Here is a 21,645-nt window from a genome sequence, read left to right as displayed (position 1 = left end):
ATATTTAATACAGTTTATTTTGCTGTATAAATATGCAACAATTTTTTAATGTTAATTTTGTATCTTGTTACTTTCTGAATTTGTTTATCTTTTAGCTTTTTCCCATTGACTATGATGTTAGCTGTGGGTTTGCCATATATTACTTTTATTATGTTGAGGTATATTTCTTCTATTCCCACTTTTCTGAGAGTTTTTATTACTATTATTATTATAAATGGATGCTGGATTTTGTTCAATGTTTTTTCTGATATGCCTTTACTGATATGATCATGTGATATTTATCTTTTATTTTGCTTATGTTGTTTTACACTAATTCATCTGTGGATATTGAGCCAACCTTGCATTCCAGGATTAAATCCCACTTTATCATGGTATATAAATTTTTAATGTATGCAAATATTTTGTAGTGAATTTTTATATCTATGTTCATCAGAGGTTTTGGCCTATAATTTTTTTTCTTTTCTTTTTTGCAATATCATTGTCTGCTTTGGGAATCAGGGTAATACTGTCTTTGTAAAATGAGCTTGAAAACTTTTCTTCCTCTTTAATTTAAAATATTATTTGCAAAAAGTTTGTTGTTAATTTTTCTTTGAATATTTGGTAAAATTCATCTGTAACGTCATCTGGTCCTGGATTTTTCTTTGTTGGAATTTTTAAATTACTGACTTAATTTTTTTTTTTACTTTTATTTATTTTTTACAGAAACAGAGAGTGAGTCAAAAAGAGGGATAGACAGGGACAGACAGACAGGAATGGAGAGAGATGAGAAGCATCAATCATTAGTTTTTTATTGCATGTTGCAACACCTTAGTTGTTCATTGATTGCTTTCTCATATGTGCCTTGACCACGGGCCTTCAGCAGACCGAATAACCCCTTGCTGGAGCCAGTGACCTTGGGTTCAAGCTGGTAAGCTTTTGCTCAAACCAGATGAGCCCGCACTCAAGGTGGCAACCTTGGGGTCTCGAACCTGGGTCCTCTGCATCCCATTCCAATGCTCTATCCACTGCGCCACCGCCTGGTCAGGCTGACTTGATTTTATTAGTAGTTATTACTCTGTTCAGATTTTCTGTTTCTTATGATTCAAACTTGGACATTGTATGTTTCTAAAAATTTATTTTTTTCCAGGTTGCCCAAGTTGTTGGTATATAACTATAGTATTATCTTATAATCCTTGAAATTATGCAATGCCACTTTTCATGTTTCATTTTTAATTCTATTTATTTGGCTTTCTTTTTTCTTAATGAGTCTGCTTAAAAGTTTTTTTTTTTTCAAAGAATAAGCTATTGGTTTCATTGATATTTTGTAGCTTTAATTCTGTTTTATTTATTTCCAGTCTGATTTTTATTATTTTCTTTTTTTTTTCTATCTTCACTTTGGGCTTTGTCTGTTTGTTGTTGTTGTTGTTGTTAGTTCTTTTAAGTGTAATGATAGTTTATTTGATATTTTTCTTGTTTCTGAGGTAGGCTTGTATTGCTATTAACTTCCTTCTTAGAACTGCTTTGGCTGTGTCCCATAGGTTATGGATTGTTTTTATTTGTCAAGATGTTTATTTATTTCTTCTTTGATCTCATTGTTAAACTATTGATTGTTTAGTAGCATGTTATTTAGCATACATGTGTTTGTGCATTTTTCAATTGTATGCTTGTCATTGATTTCTAGATTCATATTATTGTGATCTAAAAAGATGCTTGAGACTTGTTTTGTGGCCTAACATTTTTCCTGGGAAATAGTCTGTGAACTTAAAAGAATGTATATTTTGCTACTTCAAGGTGATATATTCTAAAATTATCAATTAAATCTATCTGTGTCATTTAAGGCAAGTTTCTTTGTTCATTTTCTGTCTGGATGATCTGTATCCCTTGATTTCAATGGGATGTTGAAGTCCCCTAGTATGACTATATTACTTTTGATTTTTCCCTTTATGCCTGTCAATATTTGCTTTATATATGTAGGTGCTTCTACATTGGGTGCATAAATGTTTATAATGAGTCAAGTTCTCTTGTTGAATTGATCCTTTTGTCGTTATGGAATGTCCTTATTTTTTCTCTTATCATACCTGTTTTAAAGAGTATTTTGTCTAATATAAGTATTACTAGCTTAGTTTTTCATTTTTCATTTCCATTTGAGTGAAATATCTTTTTTTATCCCTTTACTTGTAGTCTGTGTGTCTTTGGTTGTAAGTGGGTCTCTTGGATGCAGCACATGTATAGATCTGTTTTCTTATCCATTTACCCATCCTGTGTCTTTTGATTGGAGCATTTAATTTCTTTACATTTAAAGTGATTATTGATAGGTATTTAGTTATTGCCATTTTATTAGTCATATCTTCTCCTTCTTCCTCTTCTTATTCTTTTCTTTTCTTCTTCTTCTTCATCTTCTTCTTCTTCTTCTTCTTCTACTACTACTACTACTACTAGAAGTTCCTTTAACTTTTTTTTTATAATACCTGTTTGGTGATGGTAAACTCCTTTAGCTTTTTCTTTTCTGGGAAGCTCTTGATCTTTCCTTCAATTCTATATGATAACCTTCTAGTTTAGAGTAATCTTGGTTGTAGGCCTTTGCTTATGGATATTTTGTACTTACTCTTTCTGGCCTGCAAAGTTTCTGTTGAAAAATCCACTAATAGTCTTATAGGAGCTCCCTTGTAGATAACTATATACTTTTCTCTTGCTGTTTTTGAGTGTCTCTATTTGTCTTTAACCTTTGGTGTTTTAATTATGATGTGTCTTGGTGTGGGCCTCTTTGGGTTCATCTTGTTTGGGACCCTCTACTGTTCTTAGACTTAAATGTCTATTTATTTTGTCAGGTTAGGGAATTTTATTGTCATTATTTCTTCAAATAGGTTTTTAATACCTCATTCTCTCTTTCTCTCTCTCTCTCTCTCTCTCTCTCTCTCTCTCTTTGGTACCCTTATGATGTGGATGTTGGTTGGTTTGCTTGATGTTGTACCAGTGATCCTGACCAGCTGGGTGGAGAAAGTGCTCAGCAAAGAAACAATGGTGCCTGCTAGTAATTTCATCCTCAGAGAGAGCTGCCCAACCCCCAGCCCCTCCAGCCTTCATTTTGAAAACAGACCATTCAGTTCCTCCCTTATGCCCCTTCCCTGGATCTGAGGGAGGGCGAATGTTTATAAGTGAGAGAGTGTGTACTCAGGCCCTTTAACCAGATGCCTAGCTCTACAGCTGTCCTCCATCTTACCCAGAAAGAATCTTCACTGATTTTCACAGACACTTGTCATGAGGACTTCTCTCCTAGCAATGTTGCTTTGGACTGAGGAGCCCAGTAGTAGAGCTGGGGCTCCTTGCTCCTCAAGGAAACTTCCACAGTCAATATATACCTCCTGGCCCACCACAAGTGAGTGTGGGACCAGCTCGATTCATGCCTCTGTCCCTTCTACCATTCTTGACATGCCTTTTTTTTTATATCTTTAATTACAGGAGTTCTGTTTACCTAGTCTTCAGGTGGTTCTCAAGGATGGTTGTTCTATAAGTTTCTTGTAATTCTGATGTGGTCATGGAAGGAGGTGAGCACTACATTTACCTACTTCTCCCTCTTGAATGGAAGTCTCTCATTGTTGTGTATCTGTTCAAATCCATGGGAGTCCAAAAAGACCAGAATAACAGGCTTTATTGAAGGAAGAAAGGAACCCTGTTGGGCACTTCTCTGGGGAGAAGGGCCCCAAAAACAGATGGAGGCAAAACTTTATAGAGTTGGGGATAGCCTCAAGCAAGGGTGTGCTGGTATGTTCGGTTTTCTGGAATACTCCTCTTTGGGGTGATTGACCAGCTTCCTGGAATTCCTCTGTCCCAAGGGCAATTGTCCAGTAATTAAGGGTGGGGTCAGGCAGCCAAGTGAACAGCAAAAGGGCAGTTGTAATTCCTGGTAAATTTATGTATCTATCAGTATCTTGATTATGATGCTGTTTACACAAAGGTAAGCATTTATCAAAATTCCTAGAACCACATTTTAAAAAAGGTAAATTTACTGTGTGTAAATAAGACTTTCATAAACCTTAAAAAAAAAACACTCTAAAATAAGACTGAGGCCAATGATTTTGTGAATTACTACACACAAACACAATATGTAAAAACATGAATGTTGGACAGTAAGATGAATAAATTGTGGGTTTTGGCTTAAGCTTGATTTGAAAAAAGAAAGGTAACATTATGCTAAGTGGAAGAAGCCAAATGCAAAAGGCTACATACTATTTGATTCCATTTATATGACATTCTGGAAATGGCAAAATGATAGGAACAAGAATCAGATTATTGGTTGCTGCAGGTTGGGGGTGGCAGACAGGATTGACAACAGAGAGTCACAGGGACATATTTGGGGTGATAGCATGTTGGGAAAACAAGTGTGTTTAGGTTTGCTCGCTTGTATTTAGCATTGGTGCGGGGCAGCACCATGTGTGTGTGGTCTGTGGAAGGCTGTGGGTGCTTTCTCTCAGGGTGGCAGATTGCAAATTGCAAATTGCCTGCCTCCATGGGGAGGGGCAATTGTTTGCTATTACTTGCTGGAGAAGGGGTATATATGCTTGGCCTGTTTTGCTGGAGAGAGTGCCGAGGCTGGTGGGGGTCTGGGAGTCCAGGGGAGTCCAGAGAATGAGTCCAGTGAGTCTGAAGGGGGTCAGGGCTTGGGAGCTCTGAATGAGAAGGAAGCAGTCTTCCCTGCCTGTTTGCTCATCCACCCTTACAAGACTTTAATAAATGGGATGGCCCACCACCTTCTGGCTCCACTTTACTGTCTTCCCTCATCCAATGGAAAACTGAATGGCCATGGCGGTGGCCACTGGCCATACATAGCACTAATCTGTATCTTGATTATGTTGGAAGTTACATGACTGTACTTGTCAAAGCTCACTGAACCACATGGTTAAAAGGGGTAACTTTTTACTATATTTAAATTCTACCTCCAATTATATAAATTATATACACCTGACTTTCAGAAAGTGATCTAAGTGAAGAAAAATTATTAGAGAAATAATGATACAGGTGGTGTGCAGATATGGCAAAAATTGTGGAGGCAAGATGAAAATTAATACCATTTAAGAAGACAGCCTCATTTACATCTTGGTCTTGAAAAAAAAAAAACCAGCTGAAGAATACAAGTAGATTGTCTATTTTCTCCCATCTAATCTATATAATTCAACATTTTTGTGGTTTGTCCTAGGATAACTTAATTAAAATAGCAATGAAAAAAAATCCTCAGGGCCACATAGGAAAGCGTCAGGGCTGGTCAGGAGCAGGGAGAACTATGGACGAGAGCCTTGACTGTGGCTTCTGCAGAAAGGAGTTGGTGAGACAGGTTGAGCAGGCCTAGGATGGGCTGGTGTGAGGAATTTCATCAGGTTCTGTGGCGTAGGAGCTGTCCACTGAACGGTCTGGTGGTTGGGAAGGTGGGCAGTGGCCCCGAAATGAGAGCCCCATGAGGAGGCAGCACACAGGCTCTGGATTGGTATGTTTGCATATAAAAGGTGCACTGGCCAGGGGGGTGGGGGGTGGTTATTGACTCTCTCTAGGAATTAGCTACTCCAGGAAGGACCATCCTTCCAGGGTCAGCAAGGCCCAGAGGTCAGAGCTTCAGACATAAAAACTAGAAAATGCGGCTATTACAGGTTGATATTAGCTCATGTTAGAAAGGGCATGATCAGGGTGGGCAATGACTTAAAAGTTACTGTCACTCTTGAAAATATAAGTTTCTGCAAAGCATCTCTCCACAACTCGAGCTACCACTGCTACCCCGGGCTAGGGATTGCCAGGTGTCCAAAGAAGTCATTCACAGTGTCAGTCCTAATTCACACTATTCCAAGACCCAGCCACTCCAGGTCCTAGTGGCTAAAGGGCCTCAGGAAGTGGTCAGCTTCTTCTTGTCTACCTTTTCAAGGGCTCTCCACAGCTACACACCTGTCAGTGGTGTCCTCCTGACACCATGGCTCACACCACCCTCTCCTTCCCAGCTAGAGCCCTTGGCCTGCATCTTTCTCCTACTCTTGGCTCCAGTCTTGATTCTCTCCCTCAGCAGACAGTGAGCTCTTCGGGTCCATGACTGTATCTTCCTTTACCAACTGGATGGGGACCTGGCCTTCTACCTATCCAGTCTTACATATGGTGGGAAACACACCTGAGACTCCTGGGCAGCTTCAGCTGGCAGTTTGAACTGCCGGGGCCGAGCTTGATGAGAGGAGAGAAGCTTGCACCTTAGGAAGGAGACACCACATGGGGACAGACAACGGCAGTGACTCTGTCCGGGCTCACCGTCCCAGGCACTTACTTGCACTGTCACTATCATGGGCCAAGCATGAACAGGACGACGGGAAGAAATGGGGTCAAAGCAAATCGGGAAAGAGGGAACAAGGACAGGCTTGGGATGCCCAGGGAGGAAGAGAGACAATGAGATGGTGCGGAGAAGCCTTCCGTGAGTACCCACTAGGCTCATTTCTACACTGAGCTGGCTCTCCTCCATCCTTTGTGGAAACAAGTGTCTGGGGCAGGGCTAAAACCTCCATTGTGGTGATCTCTTCCACTGCTGGGGAATGGGTAAGCGTCCAAGGTCCTCCCTGCTGATACCTCTCAGGAGCACTCCTGCCCTCATCTGCCCAGGTCTGCCTCACTCCAGCCTCTGTACCACTCTGCAGCCTGCTACGCCCTCCTCTTCAAGGCCTTCACTCAACATTCACCCCACAAATGCCTGCTCAGCTCAGAGGTCAGCTAAGTGGTCTTCCTTGCTCCCCTTTCCAATGGCAACCTTGTGGAAAGGGGTTGTTTCTGTCCCTGGCTTTCTGTGTAGCATTTTCTTTATTTTTTTTATCATTTTTTTATTTTTTAGTTACAGGTGATATACAATATTATATTAGTTTCAAGTATACACCCCAGTGATTGGAGATTACATAACTTACTACCAATAAATCTCACACTCACTTGACACTATACATCAGGAGTCCCCAAACATTTTACACAGGGGGCCAGTTCACTGTCCCTCAGACCGTTGGAGGGCTGGACTATAAAAAAAACTATGAACAAATCCTTATGCACACTGCACATATCTTATTTTAAAGTAAAAAAAACAAAACGGGAACAAATACAATATTTAAAATAAAGAACAAGTAAATTTAAATCAACAAACTGACCAGTATTTCTTTCTTTTTTTTTTTTTTTTTTTTTTTTTTTTTTTTGTATTTTTCTGAAGCTGGAAACGGGGAGGCAGTCAGACAGACTCCCGCATGCGCCCGACTGGGATCCACCCGGCACACCCACCAGGGGGCGATGCTCTGCCCATCCGGGGCGTTGCTCTGCCGCGACCAGAGCCACTTTAGCGCCTGGGGCAGAGGCCACAGAGCCATCCCCAGCGCCCGGGCCATCTTTGCTCCAATGGAGCCTTAGCTGCGGGAGGGGAAGAGAGAGACAGAGAGAAAGGAGAGGGGGAGGGGTGGAGAAGCAGATGGGCGCCTCTCCTGTGTGTCCTGGCCGGGAATCGAACCCGGGACTTCCGCACGCCAGGCTGACGCTCCACCACTGAGCCAACCGGCCAAGGCCCTGACCAGTATTTCAATGGGAACTATGCTCCTCTCACTGACCACCAATGAAAGAGGTGCCCTTTCCGAAAGTGCAGCGGGGGCGGATAAATGGCTCAGGGGGCCGTATACATTGTGTTGCATTTTTATTTTTGTATTGTAGTGGCCACATTCCTCAAATTGCTCTTCTAAAATGAAATTAATAATAGCACCCACCTCAAAGGTTTGCTGTGCTGCCTAAATGGATAAAGGCTCATCAGAGTTTAGGATGAAATAAATGCTTGCTAATAATGCTAACTTGTTATGATGGCTAAATAATCACTATTATAACAGATAGCTCATTTGTGTCCTGCACAAGCCCAACTCTTGCTCGTAGAGGAAGTAAATGTTCACACAACAGTGACAGCCCCAGAAGCAGATGGCCAAGTCTATTCAAACTCACAGAATTCCTGGCTTGGCTAGTAGACAACAGGGACTAGTGTGCTGGGAACAGTCCAGGCATCATCTCTGTTAATCCTCATGACAACCCAATCTGGGCTGAGCAAGGGAGAGCAGAGGGACGCTTTTGGAAGGTGCCTGGGGAGAACTGGGCCCTGTGCGGGTCTTGAATGGCCAGAATTTGCCCTCTTCTGTTCACCTCTTGCCCTTGGCCCCTGGCTTCCGATAAAAGGCTGTCAGGTGACCCATTGTCCTTTATGTGGCCACAAAGAGCTCATACTGTGCCCTGCTGTGATGTTATAGGTCAGGGGTCTTGGAATTCCTCAAGGGTTGAGCAGCCAGAGCAGACCACGGGCAATGTTAGTTCTAGTGCCTGGTAAACGGCTTCAGAACCCCTAATCACCCACCCCTAGAATCTGGCCATTAACTCCCTCCAGGCACAGGAGGGGTAACTGTACCCTTCCTGCCTGCCTTTTATTCCAGCACAATTAGGACCCATTATTTTTGTCATGTTGATTTTTGAAAAAATCATTGTAAATTATTGCCCTTTTTTTTACACTTTGTAAAAGGAAAGCACCCAAGGAAGTTGAAAACAGAAAAGTGTATTCACACACACTGTCTGGCTCCTGGCCCACCCCCCTTGGGTCCCCCCATTTCTTCTGACCTGTTCCCTTGGCAACCATCAACCCGCTCCTACAATATTCAAAGGGAATCTCACAACTGCATATCAAATGGGACACAGGGGGTGTTTTCACTTCTCTGAGACTGACGGACAGATAAACATTCAGACACCCAGGGAAAACACAGGCACAGAGAGACACAGGTTGTGGGCTGTACAACCAGTAGTCACGGTCATCACGGCCACTCACATGCAGGTTCTCATTGAATTCGGGCAGACAGTAAAGAAACAGCGGAGCCAAAAAATGGTGGGCCATTCCTTTCTTAAAGTCTCCCACCGGCCAGCAAACAAACACACAGGGAAAACACTTCCTGTTCATTCATTCAGAGCTCCCAAAGCCCTGACACATTCTCCCGTTCCACAACCAGGAGAATCTTCTCCAGTTCCTCCTAGAATCAAAGGCCCTCAAAACCTCAGTAGGGCTCACAAAGCCCCTCACCTCTGGTTTTCCGTCGGCACACCTTCGCTTTCCCTGCCAACATGGCTGCTCCTGCATTCTCTCTGCTCTCACTCTGCAAAACATTGCTTCTCTCTGCCTCTTCTCCTTCTTCTCTCCTTTTCAAAACTTTCTGGTGGGGAAAACCTCTCCTCCAGCAAACATTAGCAAAACAATAGCCCTTCCCAAGCAGGAAGGTAATTTGCAATTTCACAGATTTCATATACTTGGCTCTGCCCAGCCCCCGATGCAAACTATAAGCGAGCAAACATAAAAGTCATATTTTACAGACTAATTTGACCAACACGGACAAAAAAAATAAAGGAGATGGGGCCATGAACTAAACCTGACAAGCACAGGGAAAGCCTGTATGGTGGCTGTGAGGCCAGTGACCACCATCGTCATGGCCATGCAGGTTCACATTGATTCGGGCAGATGGTAAAGAAACAGTGAAGCCAAAAAGTGGTGGGCCATTTCGTTTACTAAAGTCTCGCATCGGCGGACGAGCAAACACACAGGGAAGACCACTTCCCTCTCAGTCAGAGCTCCCAAAGCCCTGACACATTCTTCGGTTCCACAACCTGGAGAATCTTCTCCAGTGCCTCCTGGAATCAAAGGCCTCAACCAGCCTCAGTGGAGCTCGCAAAGCCCCTCCAGCACTCTGCCTCTGCGCTCCTGCTCCTCTCTGCAAACATGGCTTCTTGATGCCTCTTCTTCTCTGCAAAACAGGCTGTGGTAATAAATAGGGACAACCGTGACAATGATAACAACAACTCATAACTTCTTGGGAGAGACACGGATGGATGCCCAGCTGGGGATCCCAAACTCAGATGCCTGCTGGGGCCAGCATCAGGAAGCACGAGGGACAAGGTGGGACCTCAGGGGAAGTGGGACAGTAAAGTTCCCGGACCCAACCACTATGTGAGCCAGCATGACAAATCTGGCCAAATTTTCAAAAAGAGCTAGAAATATAGGATTTTTAATACCACGCCTTTGAGTTGTATATATTGATCAGCAATTTCATCTGTAAAGCACTCTGTAAGGCCAAACACAGCATTTCTGCGATGAATTGGTGTGGCCCAGTTTGCACCCTGAGTCACAATGAGCTGCAGGCACAGGAGCCCAATCCACTCACAGGAGGCACCCCGTTGGGGTGAGGTAGCTTCACAAAGAGCAGGAAGGAGCAGGCGGAGTCTGCCTCCACACCGCAGGGTCAGGGGAGGCTGTGCCGAGGACTGGACCCCGTTCCGCAGGCCAGCGAGTCCTGACAGTACAGAGCCCAGAACTCAGCGGGATAACCGCAGGGAGGCTGTGGCCCCACCTCCACCTGCCCGCTGCTGCTCCTGCAGTACCTTGAAGCACACAGGATGGCAGACCCCGCCTCCCAGGCCATGGAGGCCTCCAAGACCGCTGCTCCCGAGAGCACTCTATGAAGGAGAGGGTAAAAGACCGTGGTTTTGACATTGGGGTCAGGGGTGGCAGGGGGCTGAGAAACTTGATTCAAGTTCAGCCTCCTGGGTCGTTTCTGGAGTGTGATTCAGAGGGTCTGGGTGAGCCTGGAAAGTGCATCTTAAGAAACATCTCTGTGCACCTTAAACCTGTATAATTTTGTTAACCAATGTCATCCCAATAAACTCAAAAAGGAGAAAAAGAAAAGAAACATCCAGGTAATTCTGATAAGTGTACTGCAGACCCACTAGGAAGCACCGGGCTGTGGCAATGTGGTGTCCTGTCCTTCTCTGGGCCAGCCTCCATGGCCCTGAGGAGCTGTCCTGTTCCGCCACCAAATCCCCCACTGCCTGGCCATCAAGAACCCTGTAATGCCAGTAGCCAAGGCCAGGCAGGTGCACACTAGATTCAGGCAAATGGTAAAGGAACTGTGGAACTAGAGAGCATTGGGCCATTTCATTTAATAGATTCCCACAATAGCGAACAATGAAACAGGCAGGGGAAAAACCACTTCTCAGGGCAGCAGGCGAACAGATAGCAAAACAGCCCCTCACAGTGGCGGGCAGGCAATCCGCAATCTGCCCTGAGGGCAAGCGCCCACAGCCTTACATAGACTATGCCCATGTGGCTCTGCCATGTGCTCACGCGCTAATCATACAAAGTACAAGCGAGCAAGCCTAACACAGCTGTTTTTTTTCCAACAATCCACCCTTTTAGGGTTGCTTGCCTCATAATCTACGTGACAGGTATCTTCTGCAATGGTCCCTGTGTGAGGAGTGAGGTACTTTACATAAACAGAAACGGCACAGACTACAACAACAGAATTACAAAAGCACAAGCTATACCAAAAATGACAATAATTACAAAGGTGCCCTTCACAATGTCTCCCTGAGCACTCTGCCCAGGGAATCACCTGGAGGTCCACCTCCAGTACCCTACCCCACAGCAGGGGAAGGCCTGTATAGTCCAGGGCCCTGTCCATTGAAGAAAGTGTCCTTGGTGCATCTCTGCAGCCGGACGGGAGCAGCTTCCCGGTGCAGGAGGGCCTCCATGGTACTCCCCCCCCCACACATCAGGGTTTCCTGTAGTACTGTCCACAACTTGCGTGTCCATCCAGCAAGGAAGCCATTGCCCCACTCCTGATGCAGTTCATGAGTCCATTACACTGCTCAATAACCAAACCACAACAGACAGTCCAGCTGTCTGTGCAAATCACCCAAAATGAAAGTCCATTATAGGCAATTAGCCATATAGCTCTTTGATAATGGACCTTAGCACCTTTCCATAAGTGCTCTGTCCATTGATACAAGCCTCATCCAAACCCGCCAGCTAGCTCACAGGGCCTGGTGGGGTCAAACACATTTACAGTCCTCTCAGCTGCTACAAAAGCACCTCATGCAGGCTTAAGCCAACACCTGTTGTACATTAGAAAGAGATCAGTGGATTGCTAATTCCATATGGGGCCTCCAGTCTCTGCCCATCCTTATTAGACTGGTCCCTCAGCCTTTCTCCTATTCAAGTTGAAACAACAGGTCTTGAGGATCCTCCTCTCCTCAGCTATCTCCAACAAGTAATCTTGCAACCATGCAACCTGAACACCAGCCATTTTCTTGGTAGCTCCCTGGGCCACCTGCTTTCCCCGCTTTTTCAGCTGCTGGAACCTCTGTTCTGGCTTAAGCAGCCATCAAAGCTCTACCAGGATTCTATTAGACCTGCCATCCAATTTCTCTTTATCTTCCCTGGCCAAAATCAAATCTACCCACATCTGTGTTTGGGTAATTTGACAGGCCCACTTTTCTTGTTTGTTGGGTCAGGGGGCAGCATAGGCAGCAGCCTGCATAGGATTATGGTTCTGTGCTGCCTCCACCTCCCCCAAATCTGCCACTGTCTGGGTAACAGTGTTGATGGGCTGTTTGACATAGGGGTTTAAGATATTCACTAGTGACCTAAAAAGAACTGATGGAGCACTACAGAGAATAAGGTTCCTCATCCCTGCCATAAACACTTCCTCATCTGGCCCATGGGACCTCAGGGTGAAAGCGACATTCTTCATATCTAGTTCCTGAAGGACCTGCTGCAGTATACAACTGCCGCTGACTCACCGCCCCTGGCAAGTCCCCAGCATTCTGCCAGACTGTACAAATGGCAGCCATCACCCATTCTAACAGGGTATGGTTTCCTGGGTTGTCATCGCAGTTCTGAAGACAATGCCTTAAGGAGCAGTGCATGGTAACGGCTGCTAACTTTTCCATCTCTGTTCCAGAGAGCATGATACCATCCACCCCCTATGTCCCACAACCACAGCAACCAAGCCACCAAGGACTCAGTGGATTTCTGCCTGAATTTCACTCCTAACTCCATCAACTCTGCCTGGGTGAAGGTCTAAATTACAAAGTGCTCAACTACTTGCAGAGGGAGCTAGGCTTTCCCCTGAGGCACTTTTGGTTGCTGGGTTTTTACCTTCTGGGCGCTACCAGCCAGTCTCTGAGTCTGCCCATGGCATTTTCAGCCTGAAGCTCCTCCTCCTTCTTCAGCAACCTCTTTGGCTCTTGTGGCTGCTGTGTCTCTGCTTGAAGCTGAAACAAAGCTCTTGAACCCATAGCTGTGTCTCTAACAACAGCTGGTGCCAGTTTTTAGCTTCTAGGGCAAGCTGGAGTTCTTGAACCCCCAATTCTTTCCAAAGCAATCATTCCCATTCCAGGCACTGTTGGTATGCAGCCTGCAATTCACACTGGAGCCCTCACATTCATTCATTCTTCTCCTCCAGGAACTGTTGCAGTTCAAGCCACTGTTGACGCTCGGTCTCCAGCTCATCCTGGAGCTTCTTGACCTCGTGCAGCCTCTTGCAGACAGCTTTCAGTTTCTTTTCACAGGGCTGTGGAAAAAAAACAACAACCCAGTCCATGGTGTGATGCTGGTGGTCAAGGCCGGGAAGGCTCACATTGGATTCGGGCAGATGCTGGAGGAACTGCAGAGCTGGAAAGTGTCAGACCATAACCCATTTATTGGAGGCTCGCAGAGACAGGCACGTGAATAAGCAAAGGAAAACCACTTTTCTCAGTGGAGGGCAAGAGATCAGGAAAAGTGCCTCTCATGGTGGTGGCTCAGGGAATCAGGGAATTACACCTTCCTGTGGCAGGAGAGTGATCTGGGAAAATCGCCACCGAAGGAAAGCACCCATAGGTTTTCATAGAGACACACACATGGCTTTCTGCCATGTGCTCATGCACTAATCATGCAAAAGGCTTGCAGCTGGGAAACCAGACAGTAAGCCTAACACAGCTGTTTTCTCCACACATGGCCCCCAACAGAGCAGCCACAGGGAGCCATATGCTTGGGAATGGCTACTCCTCTATTCCACCCTTCAAGGGTATTGGCAGCTCCATACTGATCTGATTCGAACCCTGCTCCCTGCACCAGACGTAATGTCAGTGGCCAAGCCCAGGCAGGTTCACACTGGATCCGGGCAGATAATAGAGGAACTGTGGAGCTGGGAAACCTTGGTCCATTCCTGTGTACTGAATTCTCGCAATGGCGGAGGAGCAAACAGGCAGAGGAGCAAACAGGCAGGGGTAAACAGCTTCTCATGGCAGCAGGCGAACAGGGAAATGGCCGCTCACAGTGACAGGCAAGCAATCGGCAATCCACGCCAAGTTCCTGAACCCATCGCCTTACATAGGCTATACACACATGGCTCTGCCCTGTACTCATGCAAATCATGCCAAGTGCCTAACACAGCTGTTTTTCCTACACGCCTCCCCACCGCAGCCTCCACACTGCTGAATCTTAGGAAAATGTAGGGATCCCCATTGCTTTGTGATTCACAGGAAAAACTGTGCAGGAACCAACCCTGCGAATGTCACCATAGGTCCCCTCTCTCTACACTCTGTGCTCCCTTCCCAGCTCTTTAACCGCAAAGGCCCTAACAAATGAGGGTGAAGGTTGGAGGGCTTCTCCTCCAGGAGCGGGGGCGGGGGTGGCGTAGGAACACTTGAAGCTGGTTGGGTGTGTTGTCTTGGAAGGCATGGTAGACACCAGCAGCCCCGGAGGCACCCTCTCTGGAATGTCCGATCCCCAGAGGGGAGTGGCAGCTGCTGAGGCGTACCCACTTCAGGATAGTCCTGTTAGAATCCCGTGGAGGCCACTCCCCCCACGAAGCCCGGGGTGGGGAAAGCAGACCGAAAGCAGACGGAGGCCCCCTGGAGAGCTCAGGGTCCCTGGCCCGACCACACCTGCGTACCTTCTTGCAGTTACAGGAGAAGCCCCCAGTTCTCACAACCAATTCTGCTTTTAATTAATAGCTGGCTTTCTGTCACTTGCAACCAGATATGTCACCCAAAACCTATTGTCTCAGAAGCTCTGTATTTTCACAAGTTACCGGGTGACTCACAGGCTGAATGGCGCTTGAGAATGCTGACGCACAGCGCTGCAGACAGACGGCCAGGGGCGCAGGGCTCGGCGAACCTCCACGCCGAATCACCCTCCCCGGGCCAGCTCCGGCTCCTCAAACTCGGTTACGTAATTCTACCAGCCTGGGAGGGAGGAGGCCCAGCCACTGTGCCCCATCCCTGAGCAGCCTGAAACCCTGAAGCCCCCAGAGGCCTTCTCTGAAGAGCATAAAAGGCACAGAAGGTGCAGAATGGTGCTTTCTAGCACAAAGACTTGAATGGAGGAGGGCGAATCTCTCAGGCGCAGTACTGACTGTCTGCTAGACACTGTGCTAGGCACTGGGGTCCAAAGGTAAGCAAGGTGGGGAGCCCACTGCTCTTTAGAAAGCTCCCACTTAAGGGGAAAAGATATTCGTCCATCATGTCACCACTAGTGAACACATGACTATAGACCAGGGGTCCCCAAACTTTTTACACAGGGGGCCAGTTCACTGTCCCTCAGACCATTGGAGGGCCGGGCTATAAAAAAAACTATGAACAAATCCCTATGCACACTGCACATATCTTATTTTAAAGTAAAAAAACAAAACGGGAACAAATACAATATTTAAAATAAATAACAAGTAAATTTAAATCAACAAACTGACCAGTATTTCAATGGAAACTATGGGCCTGTTTTTGGCTAATGAGATGGTCAATGTCCAGTTCCATATTTGTCACTGCTAGCCATAACAAGTGATATGACACACTTACACGGAACCGGAACCGTGATGCGTACGTCCCGTGTCACCAGAAGTAGTACTGTACGTCAGCGACGCCGCTCTTTGCATCCGCATCCTGTGCTCCTCTCACTGACCACCAATGAAAGAGGCGCCCCTTCCAGAAGTGCGGCAGGGGCCAGATAAATGGTCTCGGGGGCCACACGCGGCCCGCGGGCCGTAGTTTGGGGACCCCTGCTATAGACTATGCAGGAAAGGAACAGGGTCTTGGCACACGTTGTTTTTGGCCCCCACTATGTGTCGTCTCCTTCCTTCTCATCTGGATACATGACCACCTAAACATTCCCTAGCCTCCTCTGCAGCTTCAAATGACCACACAACAACATTCTTCCCAGTGGGGGCGTGGTTCAAAGCATGTGACTCCCTTAGAAGTGTCTTGTGGTTGGAGAAGTTAGCTTTACCTTGCTCTTCTCTCCTACTTCTCATTGGAATGGGGGTGTGATGGCCAGAGCTAGAACAGCCTTCTTGGACTATGCAGAGTATGCTACATGTCAAGAGCCATAGGACAAGATAGAAGGCTAAGTTCCTGAGGACTATAAAACCGCCACAGAAATTCAGATCTGCTTACCTCTGGCCTTCATTTACAAGAGAGAGAAAGAGACCTTTATCTTGCTCAGCCATGGTGGTCCTAATACAATGGTGCTCTGAGATATTATAGCAGGGAGCTCATTTCATTGGAGGAAAGGTCTCTTTGAGGAAATCTCTTTGACCTGAAAAATGAATCGGAGTTGGCTGAGGAGAACAAAAGGGGGTAAAGCTTTCAGGTTGGAAGAAGGGCAGCTACTCATGTACTATGAGGAAGCCATGGAGACTGGAATGAGAAGAAAGGAGAAGCGGTTGGCAGGAACAGGCTGCAGGGTGCCTGTGGTCCCAGTGAGGGGTCTGGAGCACAAGCAGGGGAACGACATGGAGGGATTTCTTTTTTTTTTTTTTTTACAGAGACAGAGAGAGAGTCAGAGAGAGGGATAGACAGGGACAGACAGACAGGAACGAAGAGATGAGAAGCATCAATCATTAGTTTTTCTTTGCGCGTTGCTACACCTTAGTTGTTCATTGATTGCTTTCTCATACGTGCCTTGACCGCGGGCCTTCAGCAGACCGAGTAACCCCTTGCTCGAGCCAGTGACCTTGGGTTCAAGCTGGCGAGCTTTTGCTCAAACCAGATGAGCCCGCGCTCAAGCTGGAGAGCTCAGGGTCTCGAACCTGGGTCTTTCGCATCCCAGTCCGACGCTCTATCCACTGCGCCACCGCCCAGTCAGGCAACATGGAGGGATTTTTAATTGTAGAGCACCTGCTCCTTCTTACACGGGGAGCACCACAGACCCCCCAATTCTGTTTAACACCTGCTGCCCTTGTGAGTGGGCACCATTATTCCTCTTTTAGAGATGAAGAATCGAGGAGGTAGGTGACAGGCTCAGGGCAGTTCCACTCACAGGAGTCCCAGCTGGGATTGGAGCCCAGCTCCCCCTGCCTCACACCCTGAGCTTTCCCCTGCGTTTTGGTCTTGACTGCTCTCCTGTGACCAGGTTTCTGATGGTTCAGGCAGATCCACCAGGAGAAGAACATGACAGCTCACCCTGGCTCCAGCGTTTCCCAGCTGCTCCAGAGCCTCAGAGAGCACTGATCCCACGCATGCCCTGTGCAGACGGGGAGACTGAGGACGAGGGAGAAGCGGGGCCTTGGCCAAGGCCACACGAGCCATCTGTGTAGACCAAGGATTGGAAGCAGGCTGTGCTGGTTCCCAGCAGAGCCCAGCAGGGGCCAGTAAACTGGTCTGCAAAACTGCCTCTTTATTCAAACCCACAGGGCCATCTCTGACTTCCTGAAGACCAGTGCCGCCCTAACGCAGACCCCAGAGGGACACCGTCACACCAACTGCCCCTCCTCCCATGAGCCTCATTTCCTCGAAACCGCTGTTGAAAGGAAACTACTTCGTAGATTAGAAAATGTTCTGTTAGTACAGAGGCTGGATATAATTAGGTATAGCAAGAGTTAGTGCCTTCATGGTTGCTTTGTGTATAAAAATTTTTTCTGCCTGCCTTTAAATATCTTATCTATGACAGAATTCACACCATTACTAGGTCATCCTTCCAACTACAGTATTGCTTATTTTGAATCCCTTATAGGAAAAGCAAATTCCTGCTAAGAAAAATAAACACTGCCTAATTAATCTTTTACGCTTTAGTATATATAAGTGAGTTTAGTATAAATGGAGGCTTGATCAGAAAAGGGAAGTTTATTAGGAAAAAAGGGTGATGGGAAGGGATAATTGTAGAGCCAAGAGTTGACTTGCCTGAATATTACTTCCCAAAGGTGAGGTCAGCTGAGCACTGTTGAGACCACTGCCCTCTCAAGGCTTGTGATTGAAGGTAAACCAGGGGACACCCAGAATAAGGGGTTGGCTGCTCAGTGGTTATGTGGCCTTTTCTTATCTATAATCTCTCTTCCCCACTAACACTACCTCGTGGCTGCATACACACCCAAGATTCTCCCACCCACAAAGCTCCCAACATCCCATTTTAGACATCCCTGCACATCTGAACAGAAAGAATATGAATTTCAGAGTCAGTGAGTCCTAAATTCCATGCTCGACTCTGTCACTTGCCCCCAAAGTTGCTACAAAAAGCCAGTTTTATCCATCTTTGTACCTCCAGAGTCAAGTGCAGAGCCTAACACAAGAAGCAGTCTTCAAAAATATTCTCAAGCTGGAATCTCTGATTCTGACTGTCCTCATCTGTAAAATGCCACCCAGCAGAGGCTGATTAAGGTTGGTAGAGGCCAAGGGCACAAAAGAAAATATTGGGCCCCTTAAAAGAGAGAGAGAGAGAGAGAGAGGGAAAATAAAAATACATGTTAATCATATTTTTAAATAAATAAAAAATATGTACTATTAATGTTAAAATTACACATATAGAACCAAACTTGGTGTCATTAGAAAAAACATGTAAAGTTGGGGTTTTGTGGAGCCCTTCAGAAGTCGGGGCCCAGGGCGCGCACCTGGTATATATCTTTTAGGTATATACCTTTAAATCCGCCTCTGCCACCAAAGAAAAGCACAGTAAAAAAATATTTATTTAGGCCCTGGCCGGTTGGCTCAGTGGTAGAGCGTCGGCCTGGCGTGCGGGGCACCCAGGTTCGATTCCCAGCCAGGGCACACAGGAGAGGTGCCCATTTGCTTCTCCACCCCCCCCCTCCTTCCTCTCTGTCTCTCTCTTCCCCTCCCGCAGCCAAGGTTCCATTGGAGCAAAGATGGCCCGGGCGCTGGGGATGGCTCCTTTGCCTCTGCCCCAGGCGCTAGAGTGGCTCTGGTGAGGGGCAGAGCATCGCCCCCTGGTGAGCAGAGCGTCGCCCCTGGTGGGCGTGCTGGGTGGATCCCGGTCGGGCGCATGCGGGAGTCTGTCTGACTGTCTCTCCCCGTTTCCAGCTTCAGAAAAATACAAAAAAAAAAAAAATTATTTATATTAAAGTATAAATGACTGGTGAGATTTGCATTTTAAAGAGGGGTATGCCTGTACTAAAAGGGCACCAATGATGCTTTTTCTCACAGAGTAATGATGAAGACTAAGTGAGATCATTTATTAATTGACGTAGTGAATATACAGTAAGTACATACTGTGTGCCAGGCTCGATGCTAGGCACTGAGGATAAAAAAGTGAGCAACAACAACAAAAAAATCCTGCTTTCATTTAGTCCCTGTTGATATTTAATGTGGAGGACAGACAATAAACTAACAAACAAATGAATAATAATTTCATATGTAATTTAAAGTCAAATCACAATCAGTTCATTGAAGAAGATTAAAATGGAATAAAGGAACAGTGCATGATGGTAGAATATCGTTTTAGACAGACGGGTCTGAAAAGACCTCTCCAAGGAGGTGAAATTTGAACAGAGACATGAATAAATGAGCCTTACAAATATCTAAAGAAAGGATAACTTAGGAGAATTATCTTATGGCCCTGGGGTGGGAAAAGGTAGCTTGAGCGATATACTACAGGAAGCCATAAAGAAAATAATTAGTAAGTTGGACTACATTAAAATAAATACTTTCTGTCCATCAGAAGGCACCATCAGGAGATTGAAAATGCAAACCACAGGGTGGGAGAGAATATCCACAATATGTACATCTGTCAAAAGACCCATATAAAAATAAAAATAACTCCTACAAAGCAGTATAAGAAAGACACACTACTCAATAGGAAAATAGGCAAGACTTGGACAGACTTTCAAATACAGCATATCTCAATGGCTAGCAAACACATGTAATAGAAAATATAGCATGCATTGAAAATACTGGAACACTCATGCTACTGGTGGAGGAGTAGATTGGTAAACCACTCCCGGAAATAGATTTGCAGTTTTTATTAAAGCTGAACACATGCCCACCCTATGCCCAAGAAATTCCATTCCATACTGAGGATATTAGGTATATACCCAATACTTAATTGATAAGCATCCATATATTCACCAAAAGAAATATACAAAATGTTCACAGCACTTTGTGAGAATCAACAAGAGATTACCGAATTCTCAGTAATGTTAAAATGGGTGGATGTGAAATCTTGGTAGCAAAGACAAGCAGGAAACCACAGGAAGACTGAACCCTGCCTTGGTCTCTCACCATTTCCTAGCCTCTGACTATATTATGGGGGTGAACTGCCCCAGGAGTGGGAGAAGCTGATACACCTTGACTGATACACTGTCTATTGGAGAGAAGGGAAGAGTTATCTAAAATCAAGTGACTTGCCTGGCCAATTTGCTTAGTGGTAGAGGATTGGCCCGGCATGTGGAAGTCCCAGGTTTGATTCCCAGCCAGGGCACACAGGAGAAGTGCCCATCATCTTCTCCACCCTTCCCCCTCCCCTTCCTCTCTGTCTCTCTCTTCCCAAATAATACAATAACTGCACTAAAAAATACACTAGAGAGATTCAAAAGCATACTTTTAAAAGTATGCCTCCCGCAGCCAAGGCTCCATTGAAGCAAAGTTGGCCCGGGCACTGAGAACAGCTTCATGGCTTCCACCTCAGGCGCTAGAATGGCTCTGGTTGCAATGGAGCAACATCCCAGACAGGCAGAGCATCGCCCCCTGGTGGGAATGTCGGGTGGATCCTGGTCAGGCACATGCAGGAGGAATCTGTCTGACTGCCTCCCCATTTCTAACTTTGGAAAAATACAAAAAAAAAGTCACTATGGCTACTTCTGCTTTCCAAGTTATGTTGCACATCCAAAATAATAACAAAATAAATATATATTTTTTCTGTGCCCGTCTTCGATGGAAATATTTGTTAAAGAAAGGGGGTATTGAGTAGGTGGTCCCTGTGTAGCATAACACATAATAGGTCTCTGAATATACAAAGGTAGATTTGTGCTGAGAAGAGAAGGTAGCTGAATCTTCCTGCCTCCTATGGGGGAACAAAGTGTGGGAGCATGAGAGAAAGGGTCATGGAAAAGAGAGACATGGCAAGTCGGTGGGGGAGGGAGAGTAAGCAACATCATGGAGGTCTATTGAGGAAAGGCCAAAAAAAACTTTGAGGACAGGGGATATCTATTGTTTAGTTTTGGGTTATTTTCTGGGAGATGATGTGACATATCCTTCTTCAGTCTTCTTAAATCTTCAGCCAATTTTTTAACACACCCATCTGCCTGGTGTTCGGAAATAAGAATGTGTCGCACATCAGATGCTATCAAAAACAGAATAGAGACAGCCCATATGGGTGAGAGTGACAATCCAAAAATGAAACAACAGAAGTTCAGAACTAAGAGTCATGTAGGAAAACGTACCCACCTCCTCCAGAACACCTGGAGAGTCCGGGAGGGAAGCAGTTGCACTCATGTTACCTAAACTATTCTAGAGTATAAACATCAAGGAAACATTTTCAACCTCCTTCTGTAACATCTGACAAAACACACACACATAAAACTAATTACTGTTTATAAAAAGATACAAAAATTCTGAAGGAAA

Source organism: Saccopteryx bilineata, chromosome 11 (genome assembly GCF_036850765.1).
Source record: "Saccopteryx bilineata isolate mSacBil1 chromosome 11, mSacBil1_pri_phased_curated, whole genome shotgun sequence".
Lineage (NCBI taxonomy): Eukaryota > Metazoa > Chordata > Mammalia > Chiroptera > Emballonuridae > Saccopteryx > Saccopteryx bilineata.
The sequence above is the reverse complement of the archived record's forward strand: the minus strand, read 5'-3'. Positions refer to the sequence as shown.